Consider the following 18,858-nt stretch of genomic DNA (forward strand, 5'->3'; position numbering starts at 1 on the left):
TTATATCTAGTCTGAAAGTATTCTGTTCTAGTTTAAAAACATTACTCCTTGTTTTATCACTGCAGAAAGTATTAAAAATTGTATCCTCATCTTTCTTACAAGAAGACCACCTTTTAATGTTAAAAGGCCATGACAGGGTTGTCTCTTCTCCAGGCTGTACAACCTCAACTCTCTCAGCCTTTCTGTATAGGAGAGGTGTTTCGTCTGTCTGTTCATTTTTGTGGTCCTCCTCTGGATCTGCTGCAACAAGTGCATGTCTTTCTTTCACTAAGGGCTCCAAAGCTGGATGCAATCACTATGTGGAGCCTTATGATAGCAGAGTAGAGAGAGAGAATCACATCCCTTGACCTGCTGGTCATGCTTCTTTTGATGCAGCCTAGGATATGTCTGGCTTGTTATGCTATGAGTATACTTTGCTGTTTCATGTCCAGCTTTTCATCCACCAGCACCCCCAGTTTCTTTTCTGCAAGGCTGCTTTCAATTTTTCCATCCTCAGCCTGCATTGTTGCTCTGACGTGTTAGGACCTTACACTTGACCTTGTTGAACCTCATAATGTATACGTATCCAACTTAAGAGAAAAGGATGTCACGGGGGATCATGTCGAAGGCCTTACAGATGTCCAGACAGATGATAACTATAGCTCTTCCTGTGTCCACTGATGTAGTCACTCCATCATAGAAAACCACTAGATATGTCAGGCAAAACTTGTCCTTAGTGAAGCCATGCTGGCAGTCTCAATTCACCTCCCTGTCCTCCATGTGCCTTAGCATAGCTTCTAGGAGGATTTCCTAGGACTATCTGTTCCATATAATTTTGTTAAATTTGCCTTTGCAGTCATTTTACATGTTTACCAAGTCAATTCTCAAATCTGAAATAGTTTCATGTGTGCTTGTATGCTTATTTTTTCACAGAATCACAGAATCACAGAATCACAAGGTTGGAAAGGACCCATTGGATCATCGAGTCCAACCATTCCTAACACACCCTAAACATGTCCCTAAGTACTTCATCCACCCGTTCCTTAAACACCTCCAGGGAAGGCGACTCGACCACCTCCCTGGGCAGCCTGTTCCAGTACCCAATGACTCTTACTGTGAAGAATTTTTTTCTGATATCCAACCTGAACCTCCCCTGACGGAGCTTCAGGCCATTCCCTCTAGTCCTGTCCCCTGTCACTTGGGAGAAGAGGCCAGCTCCCTCCTCTCCACAACCTCCTTTCAGGTAGTTGTAGAGAGTAATAAGGTCTCCCCTCAGCCTCCTCTTCTCCAGGCTAAACAACCCCAGCTCTCTCAGCCGCTCCTCATAAGACTTGTTCTCCAGCTCCCTCACCAGCTTTGTTGCTCTTCTCTGGACACGCTCCAGAGCCTCAACATCCTTCTTGTGGTGAGGGGCCCAGAACTGAACACAGTACTCGAGATGCGGTCTCACCAGTGCTGAGTACAGTGGGAGAATAACCTCCCTGGACCTGCTGGTGACCCCATTTCTGATACAAGCCAAGATGCCATTGGCCTTCTTGGCCACCTGGGCACACTGCTGGCTCATGTTCAGTTGGCTGTCAACCAGCACCCCCAGGTCCTTCTCTTCCGTGCAGCTCTCCAGCCATTCTTCCCCCAGTCTGTAGCGCTGCATAGGGTTGTTGTGCCCCAAGTGCAGGACCCGGCATTTGGCCTTGTTAAACCTCATCCCATTGGTCTCGGCCCAGCAGTCCAGCCTGTTCAGATCCCTTTGCAGAGCCTCCCTACCCTCCAGCAGGTCGACACTTCCTCCCAGCTTAGTGTCATCTGCAAACTTGCTGAGGGTGCACTCAATGCCTTCATCCAGGTCATTGATAAAGACATTGAACAGAGCTGGACCCAGTACTGAGCCCTGAGGAACTCCACTTGTGACTGGCCTCCAGCTGGAGTTAACTCCATTGACCACCACTCTCTGGGCCCGGCCATCCAACCAGTTTTCAACCCAGGAGAGTGTGCGCCTGTCCAGGCCAGAGGCTGACAGTTTCTGAAGCAGAATGCTGTGAGAAACTGTGTCAAAGGCTTTACTGAAGTCCAAGAAGACTACATCCACAGCCTTTCCCCCATCCAGTAGTTGAGTGATTTTGTCATAGAAGGTTAGTTTGGCAAGATCAGGTTAGTTTGGCAAGATCTGCCTTTTGTAAACCCATGTTGACTGGGCCTGATCACCCAGTTCTCTTGCGTGTGCTTCATGATAGCACTCAAGATTACCTGTTCCATGACTTTCCCTGGCACTGAGGTGAGACTGACAGGCCTGTAGTTCCCCGGATCCTCTCTGCAACCCTTCTTGTATATGGGCACAACATCAGCCAGCCTCCAGTCTAGTGGAACTTCCCCAGTCAGCCAGGACCTCTGGAAGATGGTTTTCGTTTGGCTATTTTTGTAAACTGTAAAAAATAAGCTTCAAATTTCACTGAGAGATTACATCATACTATTCATGTTATAAAAATATTTTATAACAGATTTTTTTCTTCAGATTAGATTTGTAGTATAAATTAAGCACAAAATCTTGAACCGTCTATGCGTGAGACAAGGTAAAAAAGAAAATTCACACAGCTTAGCACATTCCATTTAAATCTTAGTGCTTAGTTTCAAGCAGATTAGCATGTAAACACAAATAAATATGATAATACAAAGCACTGCTGAAGGCTGCTAGCATTTTTGCGTACATGAGAAAATTAACTGGCACTACAAGGACTTTGTTGGGGAGCTATGTCCAAGTAACTATCTGTATATATGATTCTGAAATAAAAATGACTTTAGTCTGGAATGACCATTCACCCTTGGAAGTAGAGTAATTGCTCTGGAATAAAATCATTTTTATTCTGGAAGTGAATGTCTGCACTGGGGAGTTATTCCAGAATAGTTAAATTAGACCAAAACAGCAGTAACGGAAAGTATTGAGGAATAGTTCTTCCGGTTAATTTCCCCTGTGTATCACAGGCCAAAGGTTGAGTTACACCAGAATATATTACAGATAATTATGTGACTGATTGCTGCAGAATAAGAGGGGTTTTAAAATGCAGAGACTCCTATTTTAGACAATTACTCACACTCCTTCTCTGCTGTACCCGTGCCGCACCCCCCCGGCCCCCAAAATAAAATTCTGGCAATTAACTCTGCAACTAAGAGAGCTTTGATAAAAAACAGAGTAAGTTCCAGAGCAGGACATTAAATTATTGCAGCAAATCCCATCCAAATTACAAGGAACATCTATGGTTGGCATTACACTGTTTACTGTCTCATTCATGTGTCCTCTATATCATGTTATCCCACTTTCCATTCACAGTTACAGCTGTCATTGTACTTGGGGGGGAGGGGGGGGAACGAAACAAACTTTTATGCCTGTTCTTACTAAGCTATGGCTGTTTCAATAGGTTTCACTTTTTGTGCTGCAAAGTGTGAAAAAAACAGGGAACATCAAATTTCTTTTCCTGAAACAAGCCTTGCACTTAGTGTTTCATATAGCTGAGGAAAAACATGGAAAGAAGAAAAGAAGGAACTTCAGCACTTAAGAACAGGTACTTGAGTTAATTAAATAGAATAAACTGAAAGTCACCAGATGTGACAGATCTCAGTTTTGTAGGGAGGCAACATAATAATGATAAGCTAGTGGAGTTTTGTCAAACTTCTCATAAGGTTTTCTTTTCCTCTCAGTTGTAGGGGCTGTATAGTTGGGTGAAATCCAGGATTTAGGCTTCATAAGAACTAAGGCTTTTCTACACAATTAAGGCTGTGGATAGAGTTTGAAAATAGGAAACATCCACTTGTACTCCAAGGACTTACTCTAGTTTGCTGTTGTGTACACCAGCCATAGCTTAGCCCTCTGACTCTACACAAGTGTTAAATGAGCAACACTATCGGGTTGCTGTTCCACTCTGCAGAGCTCTGACATGACTCTGGAATCACAGAATCACAAGGTTGGAAAGGACCCACTGGATCATTGAGTCCAACCATTCCTAACACACCCTAAACCATGTCCCTCAGCACTTCATCCACCCGTTCCTTAAACACCTCCAGGGAAGGTGACTCGACCACCTCCCTGGGCAGCCTGTTCCAGTGCCCAATGACTCTTTCTGTGAAGAATTTTTTTCTGATATCCAACCTGAACCTCCCCTGGCGGAGCTTCAGGCCATTCCCTCTAGTCCTGTCCCCTGTCACTTGGGAGAAGAGGCCAGCTCCCTCCTCTCCACAACCTCCTTTTAGGTAGTTGTAGAGAGTAATAAGGTCTCCACTCAGCCTCCTCCAGGCTAAACAACCCCAGCTCTCTCAGCCACTCCTCCTAAGACTTGTTCTCCAGCCCCCTCACCAGCTTTGTTGCTCTTCTCTGGACATGCTCCAGAGCCTCACAGAGATTTATGTCAGCTACACAGAAAAACAAGTCGGGGAAAAGGTGCATGAGGGGAGAGGTTAGGGTAAATTTGGTGACATCTGGGTGTATCACACAGGAAAAAAAGCCCCTGTTGCAACACTGCTCCTGGCTCTGAGACCTAGGTGTTTTGACTAGGTTTAGGTGTTTTCCCTGCTCATATTCTGACATGGAATCTCCCCTTCCCATACCAGATAATATAATCCTTGTAGACTATGTGTCTTGAAGCCCTTGTTTTATTTGCTAGCAACCCACTTGCAGTATGTTAATGATTTGTTGACATCAAGTCTCTGCTGGCTGTGATTATTTTTAGTGGGAATTAGCACTACGAAGGAATGAAATCTCACTTGCAAGAGATAGACAGTTTATATCCACAAACACAATATATGTTTATTTTGGAAGTCACACTCTTATCTGCTCCCAGGTGATTTTCAAGCAATGGGATTAATCCTGCAAGACCCAAGAAACTGGGACTTTTGTGATGGCTGTGTTTAACAAATAAACCCTAGAAAGGTGGTTTATGGTTTGGAGACCTCTGATTTTTAATGGTGAATTAAGTGTCCTTGTGTGTTGCATTGTAAAATTTCAGAATATTTAAAAAAGTAGAAAAAGATAACCATATTTGTCATCTACAGTTCTCAAGCCATCCCTTTATTCAGTTAGCAGGATATATAATTTTCTAGTTTTCAGATGCCTGACATCAACTCTGTAGCCTGTCAGACAATGAAGTCAAGACACCCTCAGCCTTTGCCTATTTATCTTTTCCCTTTTCTACACTTCTGCTCATGTCAAAGAAATGTGACTGAGGAAGCCGAAGTCTCCAGTAGAGTGCTGTTCCTATGACTTCTCTGGAAGCAGGTGCTCACTGAAGGAGACAGATCCTGTATGATCGCTGTGTTAGCTGAACCCCTAGAGAATATAAGCAGAGGAGGGAGAAGTATACCACAAGAGTGAGAAAGGCTTCAATAAGAAATTGTGCTTATTTCACCCAAGTAAATAAGTTATGACACAGACATACAGAAAATCATATTTCAGCTGAACTATTTATTTTATGTGCATCTTATATAATCATAGAATCATAGAATGGTTTGGGTCGGAAGAGACCTTAAAGACCAAATAATTCCAATGTCCCCTGCCATAGACAGTGACAATTCCACCCGATCAGGTTATTCAAGGCCCATCCAGCCTTGAACACCTCCAGGGATATGACTTCCAAGACTTCTCTGGGCAGCCTGATCCAGTGTGTCACCACCCTCACATAAAAAATTCCTTCCTAATATCTATTCTAAATCCACCCTCTTTCAGCTTAAAACCATTACCTCTCATTCAATCCCTGCGCTCCCTGAGAAAAAGCCCCTCCCTGTCTCTCCTGTAAACCTACTTGAAGTGCTGAAAGTCTGCTTTTAAGTCTCCCTGGAGCCTTCAGTCCATAGACTGAAAAAGCCTGTCCTCGTATGGGAAGTGCTCCTGCTCCCTGATCATCTTCATGGCCCTCCTCTGGACTCACTTGAACAGATCCATGTCTTTCCTGTGCTTGGGACCCCAGAAATGGATGCAGTACTCCAGATGAGGTCTCATGAAAGTGGAGTAGATGGGGAAAATTACAAGGATGTCATGCAGGATGGTGTCGAACGTTTAGCCCAAGTGCAGGTAGATGATGTCAGTTGCTCTTCCCTTATCCACCAATTCCGTAGCTCCATTGTAGAAGGCCTCCAAATTCATCAGGCACAATTTACACATAGTGAAGCCATGTTGACTGTCACCAATCACCACCTTATTTTTCATGTGCCTCAGCAGAGTTTTCAGGAAGACTTGCTCCATAATCTTGCCAGTTACAGGGGTGAGACTGACCAGCCTGTAGTTCTCTGGGTCTTCCTTTTTTTCTTTTTTAAAAATGGAACATATATGCAATGCAGTGCCACCCAGGATGGGCTGTTATGTCAGTCTTTGGTATCATTAAGAAAATCTTGCTACATGTTACTTGTGGTCTTTGGGAAATCTTTGAAGGGTTAAGATCAAATGAATCAAGGAGACTTTAACCTACAAGATGTCTGCTGGAAGTACAATACAGCAGAGAGGAAGCAGTCTAGGAGGTTCCTGGAGTCTGTGGAAGACAACTTCCTCACACAACTGGTGAGTGAGCCAAGAATGGTAGGGCACCCTCCTGGACCTGCTCTTTGAGAACAGAATAAGCCTAGTGGGAGATGTGATGGTTAAAGGACACCTGGCGGAAATCAATCATGAGATGGTAAAATTCTCAGTTCCAGGTGAGGTGAGGAGGGGGGGTTAGCAGAACGGCCACCTTAGACTTCCAGAGACCAGACCTTGAACTGTTCAGAAGGCTGATTGATAAAGTCCCATAGGAGACAGTCCTTAAGGGCAAGGGAGCCCAAGAGAACTGGGTGCTCTTCAAGAAGGAAATCCTGGCAGCACAAGAGCGAGCTGTCCCTCAGTGCTGGAAAATGAGTCAGCAGGGAAAAAAACCCAGCATGGTTGAGCAGAGAGATCTGTGTGGATATCAAAAAAAAAGAGGAAAGTCTGTGTGCTTTGGAAGAAGGGGCAGGTATCTTGGGAGGACTACAGGGTTGAAGCGAGATCATGCAGAGAGAAAATCAGAAGGGCTAAAGCCCAACTAGAACTCAGAGTGGCCAATTCTGTGAAACATAATGAAAAAAATCTTTCTATAAATACATTAATAGTAAAAGGAAGACCAGGGAGAATATTCAGTCCTTATTGGATGCAAAGGGAACAACTGTAACAAAGGATGAGGATGAGCCTGAGGTACTTAATATCTTCTTTGCTTCAGTCTTTAATAGTAAAGAAAGTTGTTCCCTGTGTGTACATTCCAGGAGCTAGAGGAGCAGAACAAAGCTCCCACGATCCAAGAAGAGGTGGTTAGAGACTTGCTTGGCCAATTAGACATTCACAAGCCTATGGGGCCATATGGGATCCATCCGAGCCTATTGAGGGAGCTGGCGGACGTGCTTGCAGTACCCCTTTCTATCATCTACCATCAGTCCTGGCTGACTGGGGAAGTTCCACTTGACCAGAGGCTGGCTGATGTTATACCTATTTACAAGAAGGGTTGGAGGGAGGATCCAGGAAACTACAGGCCCATCAGTCTGACCTCAGTGCCAGGAAAGTTCATGGAACAGGTAATCCTGATTGCTATCACACAGCACATGCAAGATAACCGGGTGATCAGGCCCTGTCAACATGGGTTTATGAAAGGCAGGTCCTACTAAACTAACCTGATCGCCTTCTATGACAAGGTGACCCGCATACTGGATGAGGGAAAGGCTGTGGATGTCATCTTCTTGGACTTCAGTAAGGCCTTTGACACAGTTTCTCGCAGCCTTCTGCTTAGGAAACTCTGCCTCTGGCCTGGACACCCAGGACCACTTCTCCTAGGTGGAAAACTGGTTGGATGGCTGGGCCCAAAGAGTGGTGGTAAATGGAGTTCATTCCAGTTGGAAGCTGGTGCCAAGTGATGTCCCGCAGGGCTTAGTGCTGGGCTCAGTCCTGTTCAATATCTTTATCAATTACCTGGATGAGGGGATTGAGTGCACCCTTAGCAAGTTTGCAGACAGCACTAAGCGGGGAGGAAGTGTTGATCTGGTTGAGAGTAGGGATGCTCTTCAAAGGGATCTGAACAGGCTGGACCGCTGGGCTGAGATCAGTGGCATGAGGTCTAACAAGGCCAAATTGTCCTGCCCTTGGGGCACAACAACCCTGAGCAGTGCTACAGTGGAGGGGAAGAGTGGCTAGAAAGCTGCCTGGAGGAGGAGGACCTGGGGGTGTTGATTGACAGCCATCTGAACAGAGCCAGCAGTGTGCCTATGTGACATCCATTTGAGGGGTGCTGGGACTCACCCTGGGTCCCCCTGTCCATCCCCTCTGCGTCCCCTCCCACCCCCGTGACCCCCATCTCCCCAATGTGGCCACCTGGGCACATTGCTGGCTTAGCAAAAACAGATTTAAGAAGGACAGTGCTGTTCTCAGGGCAGATTTTGATGGATACTAGAACATTAAAAGTCAAACAGAAGAGAAATTTTCTTGTTGGAGCCATTTGCTATTGTATTGTATTGTGCAGTGTGACTGCTTATCTGGGGTTGCAGAGGTTATTTGCCGCAGGGAAGGCTGAGAATGTCATTAGAGCACTGTGCCCTGAGATAACCTGCAGCATATCATTAAACCATCTAATGACTGCATGGCCCATTGACCTCCATCAGTCACTTGGTAACAATGTTTGTTTTTCACAGGCACTAGAGAAATCATCCTTCTCTTGCTGCTGCCATCACACTACTTGGTGATATTCAACAGGAAAATTTAGAAAGCCAGTAAATGATATGAATATGTGTATGCGTATGTGTATGAATTAAGTCTGTGGATGCGTGTACTGAGTCCCTGCTGTCATCATCCCTCTCCCCTCCCAAATATGCTGGTATATTGTCACTGAAATAGTATTTTCACCTAGCCATGTCTTGCCATCCAGCTTTTGGTTCCACTATCTGCACTTTTCTTTTAAAAGCATGTTATGAAGCAATGTGGAAGGGAGATGAATCTGGTGATGGAAGAAGCTGAATACATAAATAATTGGATTCTGTACTGAAAATATCACTTTATGTCAAGGCTGTTAAAACAGAGCAATGGGAATTCTTAAACTGCTATCTTTTTTTTCTGCTGACGTGAAATATTTACTATCCCTCTTATTAAAACACTGCGTCCATTAAGCCAGCTAATATCAAAGGCACTTAAGACTATTAACTGAAAAATATTTGCTTTGATTTTTGTGGGGTTTTGGAGTGTGAGTGGATGTCAAGAAAGTGAAGATAAGGTAGTTGTCTATTTAAACTGCTTTGCAGTTAAAATGCAATAAACAAAATTGGTGGTGTTTTCAGTGGATATTAAGCTTTCCTTGTGGTTAAAGGTCTATTCAGCAAACTAAATCAACCTGCTGTTTATCCCAGTTATGAACAGTTGAGCTTTCCTTGGTGGTAAATTAGGGCTAAAGAAGAACGCAAAATACAAATGGAGTAATATTCCAATCAAGGGCTTGCTTGAAACCCTTCAAAGAGGGATATAGGCTTCAGTGCCTTCAGTGAATTATGACTACACAGAAAAAGCATTGTGTACTGCTAGAATTAATTAGCATTGCTGGCTCCATTTGAGAGTGATCAGATGTCCACAGCCAAACCAAGACATCTATCTCTAGCTTCCAGGATTTCCAAAGTGATAGGACAGTGTGCAAAGAAAGCCATATTATGTTGGTACTGCAAAAATTGCTTCAGATTTTGGGATTTTCCTGTGCCAATAGGAGCAGTAACATAAGCAGAGTTGCTTGCATGGCTTCAAATGGTATTTGCACTTCCAAAACCTTGATTCCGTTACCAGACCTACTGAAATTTTCCTTCTTCAAGCAGGAGTAAGTATACTATGTTCCTCAAAGTCCCACCCACTATCACTTCATCCTTTCAATACACCACCTTTAAAATGAGGTTAATAAACAATGATTTTGTAAAGATAACTGTGCAATACACAGAAATGTATATCTTGGACATAGGCCCAGCAAGAACAAATAATCACGCTGGCTAAGGGTATTCTGGGTATCAGCTCGAATCGGTCTGTAGACTACCACAGTTTAAGGATGGTATTAACAATACATGGTATGAAGAAACTAGATAGCATTTTACAAAGCTGAATAAAGTTTTAACCAAATAGAAGGTCAGTTGTTGCAGTCTAATATAAAATGGGTCATAATCTTGGATATACAAATAGTTGGGAAAAGCCTAGTGTGAAGATGCACAAATGAATTACTGCAGCTTAATTACGTATTGTGCATCAGCTGAGCTACAGGAATTGACTATAATAACATCTTTCACCAGCAAATGCTATTGAAAATGCATTACCCTAAACCACAGTGAACTTGCTATGCTGCAGTACTTCCACTCAATTTTATGTCATAACACTTAAAACTCTGTGGTTCTCTGTATTTTACTGTTGATTTTATTTTTTATATTATATTTTTTATTTTATACTTCACTGTTTCACTTTTATTTTTATTAAGATTATAACATCATGCACTGGTATCAAGTATCTCTGAAATAGTTTTGAAGCAAAACTGCTACCGTCTCTCTTCATAAAGTAAAGCTACTGTTTTTTAAGCCATGAAATATTCTGATAATTACCCAAAATGCTTCTGACTACAAGACTGCATAGAGGACCCAATGCAGATCTTTTAGGACTTGCAAATTTATCATGAAGGTTTCAAATGACACAGATATATCTCCTGCTAAGTAATTTAAATGCTTAGATTTCTTCACAGTATAAAGGGCTTTGTTTAATCTGAGATAGTCTTTTTCAGCTCTCAGCAATGTAGGTTCATTACGACTCCTCCTGATCCTATTCAGATCTCTTTATGCTTGTAAGAGTGAAACTATAAACTCTCATTTTAAATGGAATAGTAGCTGATTTCCCTGTTATTTTTTACTTTTATGGTCAGCGAAATTTTACCAAGACTTCGCAAGTAACTAATATGAAGAATAAAGACATCCAAGAACATCAGTGATGGCAGTGAGATCGTAAGAGCAAGATTCAGGAGCTGAGAAAGTTGTGCTTATATTACTGGACAATCAGGGAATAGTAGTGCTAGACTTGTGGGACAGCCTTGCAATATAATCTTGTGTCTACCAGGATATAATGGGGTGGAGGGCCCATAAAGGATGGGGAAGGCAAAGATGGCATTGTTGTGTTCTCAAATCAAAGGAAGGCATGGAACTGACTTCCTGGAATTTGGACAAGTCAGCCTGGTAAGTTGAGGTAGGAAAGGCTCATACAAAGCTATGTGAGAGAAATCTTATTTTGTAATTACTTGCAGACTGTGACAAAGCTAATTCTTTCCTGTCTCTCTGCTTAACCAAAGAGGCTAACAAGTGAGGGTGACCAACCAGGAGCCCAGTGAGGGACCCAAATCTAAGATGAAAAAACATTTTTATCTCTTTTGGATGCTAATCCTTCTGGATTCCATCATAAATGCCACAACAGTCTGCTTTTCAATGATGCTTGCATATAATAATAGGTGTGGTGCTGATACTAACTATATTGGATACCACACTTCTTTTTTGGTATCCTTCAGTACTTTACTGCTTCCTTGGCAGTGTACAGAGGTGTTAATTGTGTGTAGGGTGGTTTTGATGAGGGTTTTAGTTTTAAAAATTCAGTAGCTATTGTGTATTTCTGTCACAGCTTTTATTATATCTCAGTGATGGTTTGACAATTTTTATTTTTAAATTGACAGTTCCGATAATGACAATTCAGGAGATCTGTAAATCTTCTGGTGGAGAAATCCTCTGTATGTTTTTGTTTAATGTATTTGGCAGCATTATAATGGATTTAAAATTACATTTATTGTGCGCGTTACTGTGTGACAAGGGATGGATTTCAACCACTAATTTCCCAGGAAACAGCATTATTACTTTGGCAGAAATACTGCTTTTACATATAGGCTACTTATCACAATTTAAACTTGTGCAGTGACAGTGATTCACAAAAAACTAGTGTGCTCTGTGGCCAAACTGGAAAGCTCAGCAAGCACTGAGTGTTATCAGATTCTCATGCTCAATGTAAAATTTACGGATTACAATTACATTAAAGCTACTGCCTCTGTTTCCTGCTGTACCTTAATAGTGCCTACCTTAAGACCCCCTCCTGCAGTGACCCGCTTGGAGCCTCTCTGTCTGACCTCGTCTACTCTTAATATGCATCTGACTGAAGCAGGAGAGTAGGGAAATGGGAAAAGAAGGGCAGGACATTCAGCATCTCTCTGCTTTTGGGCAAGCCAAGGGAAGATTTTTTTTTGACGAGTCTTAATCACTCTGCTTTGTTATTCAAATCTTGTTTTACATCTGAAAGCATACCATTTCCTAACCTGCTTTAGCAGATTTAACAGACAAGCCAATCTAACAGGTATATGTCATGGGAAAGGCAATCACAGGACAGAATTGCACTGGAGCCGTTTCCATCAAATTCTCATTCAGGCCCTTTAGAAGTTATTCTCTATCTTTATGTAACACCCTTTTTCATACTGCGAGACTTCTGTGAGATACCTTCTGTTAAAGGCTTCGAAAACACTAGAGGACCTGGGATAGCTCACGGGACTTTTAATCATCTTTCATAAGTTAATCACAAATCATCTTTGCTTCAACCCATACTTACCTATTCATGGCAGAGCTCTTCTTAACAGCAGCTACTCTTTTTGGCAGCCTGGTGCTTTTCTATCCTCCCACCAAACTGCACTGTCCTCAGGGAGACTTACAGTCCTTAAACAGACCTTCTTATTAAATGAATGTCCCTAACTTTGCTACCACAACAAATGCATTCACTTCACATAGCTTCTGCTCATGTTCATGTTCATGTTCATGTCAGACTACTGGCTTGTCAGTTAATTAGCCATCATGGGTTAGTCAACAGCAGTTAGATCACCTTCCATGCTTTTCAACCTTTTCACTCTCCTCACCCACTGCACAACCAAGAGGCACTGCTTGCATATAACCAGCGGTGCTATTATCAACATGTCTGGTGGCACAAGTTAAACTGTGGGCAAAACTTCCTCTCTCCTCTGTTCTGTGGTTCTGCAATGGCTCCCATTGGGCTGGGGCCATCCGGAGGGATGTTATCCCCACATTCCTGTGCTTTTTTTCTCCCTACAAAACAAACAAATAAAAAACAATCAACCAAAAGAACCGCCCCCAAAAAGAACGAGTGAATGAAGCATTTTCATTCCAAATTGTTCCAGAAAGGGCATGGGAAATGGCAACTTTACAATTCAATCGGAAGATTTTATTTTGGCTTTGATGTTTTTCCCCTGTGATTTGGACCTGTCTTCCTTCAATATTCTTCTATTTAGTGTGCGGGTGTGAGGGCAAGAACACAGAGAAAATTGATTTTTCCTCTTCTTTCTTCTTTTATTCCCCCTGGTGAAACTTGCAGAACAGGTATTTTTTGTCTCTTTTTTTGCAAAAAAAAAAAAAAAAAATAAAAAAAAAAAGAAGAAAAAGTGGTAAGAAAATTCCTTCACCCTCTAATTGGAGAAAATCAGTTGTCAGCCTCTTTTTACTCTAGTGAGGCAAGGTGTTGTTACTGCCAAACAGAGTGATTTTTTCTCCAGAATATTACTCTAATATGGATGTTATACCAATATAAATAAACCAGAATCAGTTTTGTTTTTCCCTCACTGGCAGTAGCTATAGCTGCCAACTTTTCTGTGCAAACAAGTCATCCTAATGTTATACCTGGATTGCGGTTTTGCAGAAACCTTTGAGACAGCTGTCTTTGACCATTAGTTTCAAAGCATTTCTGTATCTGCCTAGCTAAACGTGCAGCGGGGTGATTAATGTAGTCGAATCCGGCTGTAATGTCCCATAGCCATTAAAGACAGGAAGTTACGCAGTATGAAAAATGCTGAACTAGAGAGCCTACTGAATGTGAACTTGTGGTTAATTTCAATGTACAAGTGAAATCTCCATTTCTAATACCAGAAAATCTACTGCTTGCCTGGGATGGAAAGTAGTATTGCCAGGATTTTCCCAGTGTTATCTGCTCTTCCTTTTTCAGAATTTTCTTTACTATCTTTTCTAGGTCTGATGTTAGTAACTTACTAGAGAGAGGTTAATGTGAAAAAAGGCAGAATATATAACCTCGGCCTGCTTTTTCCAGGAACTGGGGCTTATTATGAACTGTCTAGTTTCAATATTCTTTTTGACTCTTTTTTTTTTTGTTGTTTAAAACTAATTTTCTCTCTTTCAAAAAAATTGTTTATATTTAACTTAAGAATTCACACTACCAATTATGATTTCCTGGATGGAAGTTAGCAGCATAACGTAAATAAAAACTCAAATAGAAGCATTGTGCACGGTAAAATTCATTATAATACAATCATTGAATCATCGACAAAACTATGAAAACATTTTAAAAATTGTTAATTTTGATCTTATTCATTGGAGCTTTAAAGAGAGTAATTAGTGGTTTTTATCCTTTGACATCATGACTGATAATCTCTTGTCTTGCCTAAAAATCTTCTCTCAGAAACGCAACAAAATATTATGAAGAAATAATAAGAAATTATATGTGGATGAGTAATATAAACTATGCCAAGTATTGTGATATCATTTTTCTCTCCCATCAACAACTGTTTGCACAAGTCACATTTAGGAAAGTCATGATCATGTGATTTGTTTCATTGAATACAAGTCTTTGACTTTCTGCTGCATTCCTTCACCTTGCATTTAGCCTAGGTCTGTGTGCACATGTTCTCTTCTACAGCAGACTGAGAGGGTTGAAGACTTTCATATTTCTTGCTACTAGCCACTTATTCCATTGCTGGAGGTTACCATCCTATCTGGTTTCCTAAGGAAACAGCAAAGTGGAAGGGCTGGGAGATTTAAGCCTTTCCTCTGGTATGGATGGAAGTTTATTCTTAGCAGCACTCTCCAGGTGTTCAAATCTATTTTGCTTTCCAAGAAAAGTTTTTGCCTTTGTGTCCACCAATAAGAGTAGTCTCGAAATTGAGGAAGACTGTTATCTAATGAGATCAAAAGAACATTTTCACCTGTGCTTGTAACCTTCAATTCAGTCACCTACTAGTTGATTTTAAGGTGTGTGAATCCTCATGACCCAAGACAATCCAATTGTAAGTTGTACGTTACTTTAAATGGCTAGATATAGCAGACTGTCCTATAAAAAGAAGAGACTGAAAAACTATTTTCAAGAACATTTATAAGTTCCTGTATTATTATTTGTTTGTTTTATTTCCTCTGTAACTGTGGAACTGTAAGACAACACTGCAGTTATAATTGTTTGACACCTTAAAACAGGCTTTTCTCATCTGTGTTGAGAACTGGCTTCTCTTTGCTTGACAAGATTAGCCTAAAACGTTAGGCATCGTATCCAAACTATTCCCTTCTTCCGTTCCCTTTGCAATCTGTGAAAACAACAATCTATCATACCTCAGTGGACTGAATTGCCTCTTTGATTTTAAAAATTTCTTCCAAAAGTGTCGAAAGAGTGTGCAGCTGAGATGAATCACCAGTTTTCACATAATGAAACTTAAATGAGATGATTCCTAACTTAAAGGAACAAAAATAGCATTAAGAATCTTCCAAAGCATTTTTAAACTATTTTTTAATATGTTATTACTTACTTTTTGAAGTAAACAGAGCAATTACTTGACAATGTTTTATAAAATCCTGGATTTATAGGAAGAAAGCCTTCATTCACATTATGTATCATTGCAAAACTGGTGAGATCTTTGAAAAAGCTCTTGGTTGCATTCCTAATTCTTCTCTTTGCTGCTGTTAAAAATAGTGTCTTTGCTGCTGTTTAAAATAGTGGTGAAAAATGTACTTAACCTAACTTAGACAAAGATAGTCCAAGTTAATTCTATGCTTTCTTTCCAAGTAGCCTGATCCAAAAATCCATTGAGGTCATTGATTTTAAATTATTTTTTGGTCTCCACTGAAAACATATAGCAGTTCATTTTGTAGCTTTAGGTCATTCGCTGGTACCAAGCACAAGTTTTGTTTACGCACTCCATTGGTAGAAATCCAGCTAAAAGAGGCAGCCAAGTATTTTGGCAAAATTTTTCATGATCTTTGTGGAAATGAAAGAAGCGATCAAAATCCACTGATTAAAATTCATCCATCTCAATTTATTTCAAATAGGTCACAGTTAATTTCATGCATTCCTAAAAAGATACACTTCTACTAGCAATGATTCTTGAACTTATTTAAGTAGAGCAGATGTAAGATTTATAGTTATCCAGTGACTAACTTGTGGATGGACACCAATTTATAATGTACTTCTAGAATATTTTTTTTTAAATATCCAAAAAGATATTAAAATTGAAATTGTACTGCTTCATCCTCTTCCTGGACTACAACAGGATATTGAACGTGACTTATCCATTCCTACCTCAGTTCTGTATTAGTAAGTGAAATGCATCCAACTAGAACATTCAGTGATACAACATAAAATAAGTTAAAAGAAAAAAGAACTCCACACTTTCTCCTCTAAGATTAACCATACAAGAAATAGTTTAATAAATTAATCCTGGTTAGTGTCACAGTAACAAAAATCAAAATACAATCCCTAAACACATCTAGATTGAATGTTCAGACCTTGGTACAGATGTGTAGACATACTACTCTGGGATGGGTTTCAAAATGTGACTACAAATGTCAACCAGGTACTCTGCATGTTTTAATATCTAAACTTTCACTGTGCCTCTCCCTCTCTGTCGCTCTTCTTATTTTTTTAATTTTTTTTTTTAACCTCCAAAGATCTTATTAAGAAAGGGGGTTCAGTTTTTTAAATGATCACTCTGATTGTGATGTTGAAATCCTAATGATCTCTGCTTGTCATCCAAGCAGACCCCACACAGCTGCTAACGACTGTATGCCGAAGAAGAAACTGCTAATTCCTTATACTGCCTTTTCTATGGATCTCACATAGCTGAATCTCGTGCCTAAATTTATCCTTTCCCTAAACTCTCCATTTCCCCGTTACAGTGATAACTGTGGATCTGTTCTTTCCATAGACAAGATAAATACTCAGAGGTCTCATCTAATCGTTAAAGATTGTGTTTGAAAACCATGGCCTTGTAAGTGTGTTTGTAAGTGTCTTTAGCCAGACACATTTAAATGTATGTATGCTGTCAGTACCTTTGAGATAAACTCTTTTCTGACTTGGACCTGAATTGAAGCTGAATTTATTTTATGATTAGAACTGGCCAGAGAATGAAAACACCTCTTTGTGACAGTTTTGGAAGCTTCCAAATTTATCCTTGTTCTTCATTAGAAGAAACAGGTAAAGAGAGAGTCCTAAAGTGTTTGGTAATGAGGAACTTCAGGAAAACTTCTGTCTACACTCAAAGTGAAAGTAAATGCCCATAATTTAAGCACACAATGCAAATCTTGTATCAAGAAGAGAAAATAATGGAGAACAATATGTCTGAAGTTGTCACAAAAGTTTGTTTAAAGCTTTCCATCGAGTATTATGTCAAGTATCAAGCATTTTTAGTATTTTCCCCCAAATCATTGAGATTTATATGTGGGAACTGGATTTGTGAGTTTTGTAAAGCTTTGAAAAATGGTTCAAATATTATTCTATGAACATTTTTATTTATCTCAATGCATGAATAGAACAGACTGTTGCCTAGTCTTGTCCAAAGGTCATATGGGCAGGATATTATTTCAGTGCTGTGTTTCTAAAGCGAGCTACATCAGGGGCTGTTCAGATCTTGTTAATGATGACTGTTATTGCCATGATGAAGTTTGTGGCTATGTCCTTGATATAGGATGACTTCCAAAGAGGGGCAGCGAATCACTACAGACTTAGGAATACATTGGCAAATATTACTATGATGTACAGCCATTATTGCTATGTGCATCAGTGTCTTTTCGCTCCATGCCAGTGCTAACTTTACAATAAATTTCCCTCCTTTAAATCTCTGAAATACACTCTTGTGAGATTTCACAACTGCACATTAGCCCAGACTTTTCCAGAAATTAAATCTGGTTATATTTAACTCAATCTGATTAGACCTATAACACCATCCTCAGGCTAGAGGTCATACCTGAACTGCACTTTTATTACTCTTGAACACTGCAGCAGCCACCTTCATGAAGTTTTGCAGCTAAGCTGAGTTGTACATATGCCTTTCAGCCCCCTATTCACCTATCAGAGGAGAGTTAGAAAACTGGTAAACAGGATGTTCGTATTCCTGCTGTTTATCTCATCTATGTTCTCATTCCATATTAGAATTGAAGTGAGACCCTTCAAATTTTTCAAAGGCCCCAGTGAGAGAGACATGTCTGCTTCTTCTCTCCTCGGGGACTAGAAGGGGATTAGTTCAGCTTTCTACTGTTTCTTCTGGTAGGAAGTATATGTTTTTACCTCTTAGTTCTGTCCGCCATGTAAAAATACATATTTTTTATTTTTAAGGGAAACAGTTTTTGCTAAGGCTTTATTTTTTGGGTTGTTTTTACAAATATGTGATTAATCTTAGTTTTTACATTCCATGGAGGTAGGCAATCTTCTCTTAGCTAGGACGATAATCCTTTCCTTGTGTTCTCTTCACACACAAATATCAACAAAGCTGAGCCATTGTAAACAAGGGTGTAGTAGTGAGTGCCTTGAAGAAGGAAAGATTTACTGCTGAACAGATGTGCTGGCTGCCAGCACTGTGCCTCATTTTTCAGCTTTTCTTTGGGCTATTAAATTATCAACAGGTGTTCACTAGTGGTAAGAGTCGTATTGTGTTGATGCTGTGGTGCTGATTCATTCTAACTCTGGGTGCACCAGCACACATTCAGAGGGAGGTACTGTATCAACACAACCTATGATGTTTCTCTTGTTTCCAGACACTGCAGCGCTGTTCCCCTGTCTTGCCTGCTCCCAGGAGTCCAACTTGAATGGCAGCT

This window comes from Cuculus canorus, chromosome 4 (assembly GCF_017976375.1).
Source record: "Cuculus canorus isolate bCucCan1 chromosome 4, bCucCan1.pri, whole genome shotgun sequence".
Classification (NCBI taxonomy): domain Eukaryota; kingdom Metazoa; phylum Chordata; class Aves; order Cuculiformes; family Cuculidae; genus Cuculus; species Cuculus canorus.